The following is a 13489-nucleotide window of genomic DNA, read 5'->3' on the forward strand; positions in this document are numbered from 1 at the left end:
CTTGATTTCCACATCTACAAAATTAGGACTAGGCTGGGCCCATCCCTTAGGTCTCTTCAGGGCTCAAGTCCAGTGACTCTGAGACAAAGCTCTGGCTTCAACACCCCCTGCTGGCTGGCATGTGAACTGCTTGATCATCTTGCCAATGACAGTTGAGGTTCAACATCTTTGAGGTTCAACATAGCAGTTTATTCTCTCTAAAGGGTGCTCTGGGAAAAATGAAATCAGATATTAACAGGGTGTCCTGGAGAGTTACTACTTTTAAATTGACTGTGGCCAGTCCACAACATCTGGAGCTGAGTCCAGCCTGAGGTGCTTCTGTGATCAGCACACGCAGAGTTAAATCTTCAGAGACATCTGACAGACAAAATGCCAAGGGTGGACTCAGGGCTTGGGGAAGCACAAATTGGGGTGTTCATGCTTAGCACACAGCTCTGGACCTCCATCCCTAAGAGTAAGCTGGCCATGTGGCACCAAGAGCTGAGCCTGGCACCAGCAACACTCAGCACCTCCATCACAGCGTGCTCTGGACGAGGGCATTGAATGTGGGAAGGCAGTGTCCACCCTCAGTCCCACATCTCATTCTACCTCCCTGCAAATGGTCTTCATGGCTCTTGCTATCACCATTTCCAGCTCGACTCTCAGGTTTTATTTCTTAGAGATGGTGTTTATTGATGCTAAACATGCTCCAGCCGCTGTGCAGAACATCTGTGCCACAGCTGCTACGCTCAGGCTGAGATTTTTGTAATAGTTTTGGGATGATTCGCTAGCACAGTACATACAGTACTGGAAGGACCATGTTCTGCTAGTCAGGAGGATTTAGGATAATTGGAAATTTCAGGGGTTTTAAGGATGTTGTTGGGTGTGGTTCCAGCAAGGAAGTTTTGCTAATCTGGAGGTATACAAGGATCAACTGGAAATCTTTGTAAATGTCAGAAAGAACTTCACATAGATTTACCCTCCCACTGCCCCCACAGAATCAACTAAGAATTTTTCTACAGAAGTATACTCTGGGGCATCTTAAATTGGGCATTGTAGGGGGCTTGCTCTTCTCCATCTCTGCCATCTGCCTCCCACCCCATCACATCTGTGGCTTGGAGAAGGCTCGAAGTGGAGGATATGGCAGCCACCTCTCTGGGACTATGAGGCAAGGAGAATATGATTCTACTCTCCACATATCTTAACATTTCCACACATCTTCCCTTTTCCTCTATGGACACAGAATAAAATAAAACAACAACCCCTTTAGTTCAATGTTAGAGAAACAAGCTCAGAGAGATTCAGTAATTTGCCCAAGGCCACAGAGCAGACTGTTTGTCTTAATTCATCTGGGCTGCTATTTCAAAATACCTTGGACTGAGTAATTTATAAACAACAAAAATGTATTACTCATAGTTCTGGAGGGAAGTAAATTCAAGACCAAGGCACCAGCAGATTCAATGACTGATGAGAGCTTGCTTCAAACATGTCTTCTTGTGTGTCCTCTTGAAGCAGAAGGGACAAGGCAGCTCCCCTCAGCCTTTTATATGGGTACTAATCCCATTTGAGGATGGATCCTTCGTGACTAATCACTTTCCCAAAGGCCTCATCTTTTAATACTATCACATTGGGTATTAGTTTCCAAAATATGAATTTGAGAGGAATACTAACCTTCAGACTACAGTAGTGCTGGAATGTTGTAGAACCAAGTCCACTGATAGCAACTAAATCACCAACAGGTAAGCCTTGCTTCTGTGCTAAACACAAAAAAGCAGGTCCTTTTATGCTAAATAATTTTTCAAAAGCTACTTGGGGAAGAGGTTGTAATCTATCCTTCATTAGCTTATTAGCATATCACACTAGTTGTTATGCTTAAAATCCTGAATAGTTCAGATCTAGAATAAATGCCTTCAGTGTGTAGCACCCTGAGTTTTTTTTTTGTTGTTGTTGTTGTTTATTAGTTTTATATATTTTTTAGTTATAGTTGGATACAATACCTTTATTTTATTTATTTAATTTATGTGTTTCTGAGGATTGAACCCAGTGCCTCCCACGTGCTAGGTGAGTGCTCTACCGCTGAGCCACAAACCCAACCCAGCACCCTGAGTTTTTAAAGCACTTTCCTTGTTCGATTTTCTTATCAGCCTGGCTTAAGGGACGAGAGGAGCTAAGTTGAGGCCTACAAACTCTCAGCTCCTAACTCTTTATGTTCTGAAAAGTGTCCAGAGCCTCTCCCAGAATACTTAACCACCAAATCCTGGTGCTCAGAGCTCTTCCAGACCTTGCATGCCAAGCCTGCAGCATGTGTGATCGTGCCTGCTGTGTGCCACCCCTGTGCTAGGAACACAATGGTAAACAAGTGAGAAAAGTCCTTTGATCTTGAATAGTGACCCTGAATACATATGTAAACATACATACATATACATATGTAAACACAAGGAAAGAAGAGGAAGAGGAGGAGAAACAAAGGTGAGACCATGATAAGGACTGCACAAAACCAAAATAAGATGCTACAGAAAAGTGAGGGGGTGAGGGTAGTGCTTTAAAGTGGAAGTTTCCAGAGAAGGCCTTGCTGACATTTGACTTGAGATGGAAACTACCACTGGAAGATGAGGTGAGTGCCCTACACTGACATAAAAGCAGCAACAGTGGGAGAAGCTTGGCTTGCTTGAGGATCTTGAGGTTGGAGCACCATGGCTAGGAGTGGCAGCGTAATAAGATAGGCAAAGCTTGGTGAGCCAGAGTGTACCACTCCAAGTGCAAGGGCAACCCCTTGGTGAGTGTGGCGGCCAGGGGTGCATCACTCAGCTCTCCTCCAGGAGAGAACCTGCCGGGAACAGAGCAGTCAGTCAAAGGCCTCCAGCTCCAGTGTCACCAGGCTCCATTCAGAGCATTCGACCTGAGGCCACTCTCTACCAAGGCCAGACTCCTATGGGGTTACAAGAGCTGGGACCACACTATGGAGCTCCCTTCTGGGCTGGCCAGGCTTTCCCAGAGCTGCACTGTGAGCCAAAGCTCTTCCCTCAGGATCTTCTCTCCTTCAGCTGTCCCTTCTCAGGGATCAGATCTGCATTCTGGTCTGAAGGCTCTCCCGGCCTTCTCCTATTTCCTCTCCCTCTATCCTCCACAGGTTTCCCTTAGCAAACCTCTTTCATTTCTAACTCCATCTTGCCTGCTACTTGCCAGAGAATCTGGCCGGACACAGCAGGTTTTAAGCAGATGAGAGAGATGTTCCAATTTGGGGGCTGCAGGATGAAGCAGATCAATCTTTCAGGAGCTGCTGCAGGAATCTGGGGACGGGAAGGTAGCTGTAGAAGGATGGGACGATGGCAGGGCTTGGGGATGCAAAGTTGTCAGGACTTTGAATTTGTTGTGAGGTTGGTAAAAGAAGGAATCAAAATATGACTTTCAAATTTTGGCTAAACATCGTGGTAGATGGAGATATTTTATGGAAGCAGAGAAAATCCAGTAAGAAGCCAACCTGGGTACAGATCTTCAGACTTAGCCACGCTTGTCTTTGAGGGGCCCATTAGACAATTGGATAAGGTCCTAAGTATCCTTTCACCCCAGAGGAAAGGATGTCCTTCCCAACATTACCATCTGATTTTGCAGTCAGTATTAACAATGGTCTCAGCTCCTTCAAACTGGAAGGAAACGAGAACCCAACAGGCACCGCGTAGCCTTCTGCAAAAATAACTTTTTCTCCTCCTTCCGGTGCTATGGGTGCAGGAACTGAGGGCAGAATAGAAGCCCACTGGCTCAGGAAGCCAATGGATGCTTGCCGGCGGGAGGGGGAGAGCTTCAGCGCCATCCTCCTCCTCCCCGGAAGAAAGCTCCCTTGTTCCAGGCGCACAAAGGACGGGCACTAGGCAGGCGACAGGCCGTGAATGCTAATAGCCCTGGCGCTTGAAGGCCCCGGCTCCGCGCCACCGGGAAGCCAGCCGGGCGCCGGGGGCTGGACCGGCTGTAGTCCCGCACCGCTGTGCGCGCGGCAGCCTTGCGCCCCCTTTCCAGGAACCAGATCCCCCAGCTGGGAGGCTCGCCGGCTCCCAGACCAGCAACCCCCGGCCCGCCAGTGCCCATCACGTGGGCGCGCCTGGAACCTGAGAGAGCATCTGTCGCAGGCAGCACAACGTCTAAACATCCGTGCAAACTTGGACCAACAGGTCCTGCCGGAATGTGCTAACCATCTGCTTTCCCTTAGCCGTTTTTTTTTTTTTTTTGAGCAAATTATGTTTATTATGTTAATTTATTTTACTGTCAACAACACGGAATGACACAGTTGCTGCTAAACAACATCATTACATATCTCATTCTGGCATACTTCCAGCAAAGCTTCCCCCTCCCCCTTTTTTTGGTGAACTCAACAGGAATAAAAACATATTGAAACGTTGATTCATGCAACATTGAGCCCAGGAAGTAAAGGCATAGGTGGAGGAGCCCTTGGCTCCTCACTCACCCTTCCACAGAAGACTTTCTCTAGGATAGGGAGTGGCCATCAGGGTGAGACCCCAGGCCTGTGTCTGTCCTGGTCCTAAGGGGACAGTCCCATATTTGGCCAGGAACATGGGGGCTGCTCAAATGTCTGTGGGGTTGGGAGGGAGAGAGGTTCTGAGGCATCTAATTTTCTTCTCAAAACTTCTCACTCCCTCAAAAAAAAAAAAAAAAAATCCTTCCATTTTCCAGAAGGTCCAGCCAAGGGGACCTGGAAGGGTACAGAATCAAGAGAAGATGTGCCTGCAACTCATTGGGAACCACCCTGAAATCAAAACAGAGAGAGAGAGAGAAGATGCTGCTGTCCACAATCTTCTTACTCTCTCAGCTCCTGAACAAAACTCCAAGTAGCATCATATTGATGCAAATAGTTCATCAATTAGGTACTAAGCATCAAGAGGTTGATGCAGTTTCCTGGGAGGAAAACAGAGTCCCAGACAGGGACCAGAGCCACCATTCAAAAAGGAACAGGGTTTCTTTCACTCAGCTCACAGACCCAACTGAGATTTCTTTTGTGCACCCCAAATCAGGTGTCTGCCTGCAGAAGCAGGACAAGCCAGGGTGGGCTTCCCCACTTAATGGAAGGGGGCATCGCTTTCTGACCCCCCCCCCCAGAAGCTAAGAAAAATCCCCACCGTGGAGTTTTCACAGCACAAATAACTAAACTTCTTGATCAAGAGATTTGGTAGCCAGGTGGTTGCTGGGTGTCCTTGCAAATATTTAGTTTCAGAGAATGGATCATGTTACACAGTTTAATATTTGGAGACTGGAAGAGCTGCAGCCATAGCCTTCATCCCCCACTTGTCTGCAGCCGCCACTAGACAGCCCATAAAAATGTGGGGCTCATGTTCACACAGATGGCTGTTGGTTTTATGGGCTGGGGGAGAGGGGCTGAAGATGATGGTCATGGTGAGGCTGCCTAAAAGTCACAGTGAAATAGGTCGCAGCTGCTCAGGGACACAGCAACCATCAAGGTCCACCTGGGTCCTAGAGGCCCAATAAGAACCGGACATTCCCTGAGGGCTCCCTCCCCATCTCTAATATGTAGGCAGTACTCGGTTCTGACCCAGACTCCTAGACTTACCACATCACCACCTCCTATTCCCATGGAAGGCACAAGCCCCTGTCCTTGGACGATGACCTAGGTCTGGCTCCTGCCCACACTGGATCTCTTTGTTCTCTCCCTTCTCTAGGAGCCCACTTACTCTTGGGAAAAGATAATGAGCTGGTTCACCCTAAAATAGGTGCCTGGGTTATATCCCTTCAAGAGACCTTTCGTCTAATTGGGAGCTAAACCTTAAATCAAAGAAACGGATCTGTAATTGTGGAATGTTTAGTAGAGGACATGAAAGGAGAGCCACTGATCCCCTGTGTTTCAGCGCAATCCAGGAACAGAAAGAAAAAAAAGGAGGGGGGCTCCTGAGCTACCCTAAAGCCAGGCGGGGCACTCTGAACTTTAAAAGCAGTCTCCTTCCTTCCGCCCACTCGCCCACTCGGATTGTCCAGGACCCTGAAAAAGGAATATGATGAAGTACTAGGGGAGGGATGCTGGCCACAGGGTGGTGCTATTGCCCAGGGCGGACTAGTTGCCCTCAGAGCTGGGGGTGGAGAAAGAAATAGCTCCCAACAAGCCTGGGGAGAGACGGAGGTAAATAGAGTGCGCTGGCTTTATGGGGTGCTTCTAGCAGTGGCAGCCCGAGGGCACTGATTAAAAGACACATAGCGAATTCTTCCGCATCGTTCTCAGTCTCTGTTAGGGAGCTCTGCAGTTCTCTGATGATTTCTGGAGAGTCTGGTTGAAACTGGATTAAGAAGAGACTTTTAGAGTGTGGTCCTGGGAACTGGACGGGTGGCGACATTTGCTATTTTCAGGTTTCAAACAGTGATCATAATAGGCTAACTAGGCAGTGAGTGCTGTCTTTCTCTGGGAGGGTGTAAAGTAAACCCCCAAAGCGGCCTGGTTCTTGGCTTAATCTGGTTTGGTGTCTCAGCCTCTGTCCCCTGCGTTCCTTTGGAAATCGTTCCCGTCCCAGAAGGGAAGCTGCCGGCAGCTGAGCGCGCCCCGCCCCCTCTTGGCTCACTTCTTTGCTCTGGGGGTAAAAAAAAAAGGCAAAATATCTATGGGCGCTGGGTTTGCTTCACAGAACGTGATTACCACGTGTCAGAAATAAACTGCCGCTTTCCTTGTAATCACAGCTCACTTTGGAGAACAGTGACTTTGGATCAAAAAGGAAAACTATTTCAAAACCAAATGCTGCAAGCTAGTCTTCTTTCCCTCCCTCCCTCCGCCCTCTCTTCTCTCTTTGGATTTAAAAAACAAACAAAAAAAAAGTAAGTCAGTATCTTCTCACAACTGCAGCTGATTTCCTGTGTAAACGAAAACCATGTGATATTCCATAAATGCTTCCAGCTCTAAATTACAGGAAATGAAAACCATCATGGAAAAGGAAAACTCCAGAATCGATTCCCAGTTCAGACACCATTGCAGCAACATTCACTGGAACCGCGAACGGCCTGCGTATACCTGTAGGTGATTAGGGCCACTGCCGGTGGTAGGCCCTGGTCACTGTCCTCAGTGCGCAGAAAACCCGGCTGGCGGCACGATCCCACCCCCTGCGCTTCGTCGGACAACTCGGCCTTTCAATTAGGAACCGAGCTGAGAAAAGTAGCCTTTTCTTTATGCACGCCTCGCTGAGGTCAGGTTATGACCTCTCTACCGTATTAAATCGGCGGTGGCATCCATATTCATGAAGGCTAATTAACTCTGAAAGGCCCGGAGGGGCTGGCCCTCACCTGGCGGCCGAGCGCCGCTGTCTGCCAGGCACAGGGGTGGGTGGGGACACCGAGCCCCTGGCCCCCTCGCCCCGCAGCGTCTTCCAGAGCGGCCCGGCCTCTGCAGCTGTTCCGGGGGCCAGGCCTGCGTCTGCTCCTGTGCACAGGGACATGGCGTCCCTGGGGCGCGGGGACCATCCGGGCGAAGAGAATTAGCCGCGTCATTTGTCGCCAGCCTAGCAACATGTGCTTACTTAGCCTGGCCTCTGCGCCCCAGGCCGAATGTGGGAAAGGATGCTAATTCAAAACGGGCTTCTAGGCTTGGGGTTTTGCTCTGTCTGCAGCTGGGAGCCGGGGACCAGAGTTCTAGCCCCCAGCACCACAGACTGTGGGGTCCTGGGGAAGTCACTCCACCTCTTTGGGCTCTCAGGGTTTGCTCTGCTATGACGTGAGGCTGTTGGACAAGGGAAATGGCTACGTCCTTTCCACTTTCAGACACATCCATAGAGATGTCTCCAACCACCTTCTTTCCCCAGCTTTGTTTGAATAATTTTTAGCTCCTGACAAGCCCTGAAGGTGCTGAGGCTCCCAGGGGGTGACAAAGTGTGGGGGAACACTTTCTCCTTCTTGGGTTAAGGTCCTTACATTCACCAACTAATTTGAATTAGCTTAAGCAAACTAGAGCCAATGTGTTTTGCAGACAGAAGAGCTGCTTTGAGACAGCCAGCCCTTCTCCTTTTTCTCACCTTCTCTTCTCTATTCCTGCTGCTTTATTTTGTTTTCAGACTGGCTTCCTTTAGGCCTGTTTTTCATTTCACATGGCACAGAAGGTAGGATACAAGGGCCCCCTCCCCCCTTTATCCATTTACACTTGCTCTGTTCAACAGTGGAGTTGGCCTAAAACTGCACTTCCAGGGTTGAACCATAAAATATTGGATTGGCCCAGCTTAGATCACATGCTGAGCCCTGGTCCAATCAACTGAGGCCAGAGGGCAGTCACATGATACTAACTGGTGCCCCAAGCTTGCCCCTATGGGTGAGTAGGGAACTCAAGGGTGAGTTGGCCAGGCAAGGCCAAAGGATTTCAGGTTGGTACCAAGTGTTTCTTTCAAAGCAACTCTTTGGGCTCCTGATCCTGAGTTGGCTTCATCCTGCCAATTCCTATGTGGAGTTCAGAGTCACTAAGAGTACATAGCTGATTTCCCTCAGCTTTTAGCAGGAAGCTAGAAGGTCCCCACCATGACCAGAGCAGAGAAGCAGTGGAGAGCTGACTTTCCCTCAGGGAAGCTTCTGTGACTTGGGCATGAAGGACAGAATGGTCTCTCCCCTCCATTCTGCATTACAAGGAGAGTCTAAGAGGAGCCCAATGCCTCCAATTCTGAGGACCTGTGTACAGATGTTACCATCAAATCTGCACTTTAGACCTCTCTGTGGCAGATGAAATAGGGAAGCAAAACACTCAGAGTTCTCAATCCTGGGAAATGAAATTTATTTTGGCCAGTCCACCAGAAAATGAATTCATTGTGTACTACTAGTCAAGACGGACCTTCTGTTAATGGCAAAATCAAAGTAGTTTTAAACAGTATGGGTTAACTTCCTGTTCACATCTACTCAAGGGTCCAGGCTTCTTCCTTCTAATGGCTTCACCATCTTCTAGGGATCTGGTCCCACTGGGTCCTCTACACCCTGCTAGGAGGTAAGAGCATGGAGGATTTCAGAGGGGTTTAAGGACCAGGCATAGAAGTCCATTACTTCTCCCCACATGCTTTTAGTCAGAAGTCAGCCATGTGGCCACACCTACGAGCCAGAAGCCTGGGAACCCAGGGCAGTCTAACTCTGTGTGCCTAAATACAAGAGAAAATATTTCTGATGACAATGCTCTTGGGTGACATTAGGAAGCACACCTCAGAGTCACAGGCAGGTGAGAACTGACAATAAGGCTCAACTTCTAGGAGTGCTGCCAAACCCCATCTCAGACCTTGATGAGGCAATTACAGTAGCCTGTGCCATTTGCAAGCACTAGACACTGGAAACCAGCTTCACAGCAATGCTACCTCTGCTAGAGCTAATGATACATCCAGTCCCAGAACCTGACCTTGCGATGTTTGCAAGACAGCAACCACTGCCCTTCTGACAGCCAGTGTTATCACCATCACCCAAAACATGCTGATGCTCCAGGGTGACTCCCTTCCCTGCCCTGTTGTTTCCCTTTTGGGTTTATTCTGGTTCAGATATGAGGTGTCCCCTAAAAGCTCTTGGTTAATGCAGGAATGCTCAAAGGTGAAATGATTAGATGTTAGAGTTGTGATCTAATCGGTAAACTGATCCATTTGATGATTAATAATGTCAGAGGACACTGTACTGTGTGGTAACTGTGGGCAATGGGGCGTGACTGAAGGAGATGAGTTGCTGGGGACATACTCTGGAAGGTTCCTCCTCCCTCAGCCCCTTTCCCCCATCTGCTTCCTGGCTGCCCTGAGGTGAGCAGCTTCCCTCTGCCACACCCTTCCACCATGATGTTCTGCCTCACCTCGGCCTACAGCAAGGAAACTGGCCCACTGTAGACAGAGACTTCTGAAGCCATGAGCCCAGAATAAATTTTTTTCTCCTCTAATTGTTCTTGGGGATATTTTGTCACAGCAATGAAAAACTGACTAACACAGGGTTATTTGCTTCCAAGTTCAAGTTCTGCACAGGAACATTCGAAGTGTGGGCTTAGCCGCAAGACCTCATTCTTCCTGCTCAGGAGGATGGGAATTTGAGTTCTGACTTTTATTTCAGGAAGGCAGGACTCACACTATGAGCCTTTTCTGTAACGAGAAGATAGAAGACAGTCATGAAAAAAGAAGAAGAAGAAGAAGAAGAAGAAGAAGAAGAAGAAGAAGACAGCCATGAACAAGACAAATGTCCCCTTTTGCAGGTGATCAGGGAAGGAGCCCCCCTGGCAACTTCAGCTCTGACAGGGCTTAGATAAAATGATGTTGAGGATGAATCATACATTATGTTCAGACAAATTCCAAAAGTGAAATGGCCAAGTAGCAGGTTCTTAGAGTTGGGAGTAAGTGAAAGTTTTTGTTTAAATCTCCAACTTAATTCAGGAATCCCCTCTGCCAAAGCTGCCCTGCATTCGGATTAGTCCCCCGAAACGATTCATGGGGTTAGACGACTCAGTACTGATCTTCAAGGCAGGCTTTTGGATCACTTTTTGTTCTTCAAAGTTTCATTTCTTTCCTTTTTCTCTTTTTGTTAAGCACTCACCTGGATTTCTCCTGCCAGCAGCCTGAGTCTTCTTCCCTGGGAATCCACATGGAACAAATCTGCCCTTCATGCATATAACATATTTTTTATGTTTCACCAACCTGTCCTCTTTTTCTCCTTTTCTAGGATGAACATCCCTTTTACTCCATTTCTCAGGCAGAAGGGCAGAAGGATGTATTCTATTAGTCCACTTTCTGTTACTGTAACAAAATCCCTGAGCTAATCAACTTTAGAACTGGAAAGGGTTTTTTTGGTTCATGTTTTCAGAGGTTCCAGTCTTTGACAATTGGCTCTGTTTGTTTCGGCCTCTGGTGAGGCAGCATAATTACAGTGGGAACAGGTGGTACAGCAACCTACTCACCTCATGGCAGTCAGAAAGCGTAGAGACAGGAAGAGGCCAGAGTCCCAATATTCCCTTCAAGGGCAAACTCTCAGTGTCCTAACTTCCTCCTTCTCTTAAAGTTTTCACCACCTCTAATAGTGCTAAGCTGGGAACCAAGTCTTTAACATATGGGCCTTTGGGTGACTCAAAATCCATTCTATAGTATAGCCCCAAATGGTAGGGCTGAAATTTCACTACTCTTAAAAAATGTCTCAGAGTATGAATTCCAGCTTGACATATGGGAGAACTGAGACACCAAGCAGTTGAGGAAATAGAAGAAATTGGGGTCTGGATCAAAGATGTGAAACCATGGTCACCTCCAAGTTCATATAGATGCTGCTTCTACCTGGCCCAATCTTGACCCCACCCAGGGGACTTCCAGCCTGTGCGCTAGCTCCAGAGCCACACAATTCCCAAGCCCAGGGAGCTTTGGCCTGCTCGCTGTCATGTTGGCATCTTTCAACTCTTGTTGCAAACAGTAAGAGACACTGAAGTGGGATCATGGAAATAAGCCTCCTATGAGAGCTTCTAAGATGTTACCCTGAGCATGTGAGTAAATTGACTTAGGAAAAGTGTGTGGGGGGGACCAACACTTGTTTACCCTGATTTTTTTTGTTAATAAAAAGGAAATTTATGTTCTTTTTTCTGAAACTACTACCTGTCATCTCACTGCACGCAGCCTAATGGGTCCCCACAAGGAAGGAAGGAGACAGTTAGGATCACCGGCGATCCTGCAGAGCCCATCTGGAAACAATGGCTGCCACAGCTGTCCATCATGGCCAAGTTCAAATGTGGATACTTCATAAGATGCTTCAACTGGTCAGGTCCTTGGCTCAAACTATGCTTCATTCCAAAAGTCCCGGATCCTTCACTCTATCTATCTTACTCACTGTTTTCATGATTATAAAGGAGATGTATGGTTATTTTAAAATATCTGGAAAATATATTTACCCATTAAAAAAATGGAAGTGACCAGGACTAACCATTGCTAACAATTCAGTGCCTCTCATCTGGATTTTTACACACATATTTTTGTATAAGAATGTGAATGTCATGCTGTGTATATCATTGTGCAGACTTTTTTCTCATTTAAAATTGTGTTGGGAGCATTTTCCATATGGATTCTTGGACAGTATGGCCAGAGAGTGGATCCCATCCCTACTTTCATTCCCCAGTCAGGGAATCTTGTGTGTGCCAGGCACTGTCATAGGCTTTGGGGTCATAATAGCAAACAAGACAGCATCCCATCCTTTGTGGGACTTGTAATCTGGTGGGAGAAGCAGAGGTCATTACAAAGGGGACAAGTGAGAGAGAAAAGGATGGAGCCTTCCACCAGCAACAACAGAGACCCAACACAGTAGGGTCAGTGGCCAACAGCGGGTGGCACAGCGTCACTGAGGAAGTCATGGCCAAGCAGAGCCCTGAGGACTAAATGCAGAAAGTGGTCGGATTCCTGAGAGAGGAGGTAGAAACAACAGGACTTGATTGTTAACTGAATGTCAGGGAGGAACAAAGAATGTTTTCAAGGTTTCCTGCTTGAGCCGCCAGGAGGAGAGCTCATAATCTAGCTCCGGGTTCAGAAACTTTAGGTTGTTTCCATTTTTTTCTTTTTTTGCTACTAATAATGCTGTGAGTGCTGGAAATGGTGGTGCACGCCTGTAATCCCAGCGGCTCCGGAGGCTGAGGCAAGAGGACAGTAAATTCAAAGCCAGCCTCAGCAACGGCCAGGTGCTAAGCAACTCAGTGAGACCCCGTCTCTAAATAAAATATAAAATAGGGCTGGGGATGTGGCTCAGTGGTTGAGTGCCCCTGATTTCAATCCCCAGGACGACGACGACGACGACGACGACGATGACGACGATGATGACGATGATGATAATAATACTGTACTTCTCTGTTTATGTCCTCTGGAAAAAGGAGTTACTGGACCACTTGGTATGTGTGATGGTTTGGATATGAAGTATCCCCCCAAAGCTCCTATTGATGCAGAATATTCAGAGTTGAAGTGATCAGGTTAGAGAGCTGTAGCCTAATCTGTCCACCCTAGTTTGACTGAACTGACTGGCTGGTAACTATAGGCAGGTAGGGCATGGCTAGAGGAGGTGGCTACTGGGTGCATTTATGCCCACATACTCATGGTAGGACCACACACTCTGAGGTCATATGGATTGGAGGAAACTTAAGCCTTTATGTCTCAGCAGTCTCTTCCTCTGTAAAATGGGGAGATGGGCATCTGCCTGTCTTTTGGTCTTAGTTTGTGTGTAAGAGACACATGCCCAGAACCCTTGCCCCTGGTGGGGCTTTCTGTGACCAGATGCAATTGGCTGTGGAAGCCTGTTGGAGAAGTGCTTCTCCCACAATCAGCCTGGGTGTCTGAGAAACTTCCCACCAGCAGAGTGACCCTCAAAGGACAACCAGGGGCCTGGCCAGATGGCTTGCTGAACCTTGCCAGAACCTCTTCAGGGGGTCAAAAGAGGAAGGTGAGCTCACAGTTAAAGGGCCTCATCAAGAGCAGGAGGTTTTGTTCACCTCTCTCCTGGCTCCCTCTCCCCATAGAGCCGTATTCCCTGGGCCTTGAAGGAGGTCCGCATTCTCTTGGCAGCT

The 13489-nt window shown here is 47.9% G+C and overlaps 1 long non-coding RNA gene across 1 annotated transcript in view; it reads left to right on the forward strand.

Moving 5' to 3' along the window:
- LOC124095127 (uncharacterized) overlaps positions 1-13489 on the forward strand; it is a 49010-nt gene that overhangs the window by 31450 nt on the left and 4071 nt on the right. The window contains exon 2 of the long non-coding RNA XR_009227096.1: positions 12712-12820. This is a non-coding gene — a long non-coding RNA (uncharacterized LOC124095127). The remainder of the gene's footprint in view (positions 1-12711; positions 12821-13489) is intronic.

Source organism: Marmota monax, unplaced genomic scaffold, assembly GCF_021218885.2.
Source record: "Marmota monax isolate L192 unplaced genomic scaffold, Marmota_monax_Labrador192_F-V1.1 WCK01_AAM20220418_F8-fsc00066, whole genome shotgun sequence".
Lineage (NCBI taxonomy): Eukaryota > Metazoa > Chordata > Mammalia > Rodentia > Sciuridae > Marmota > Marmota monax.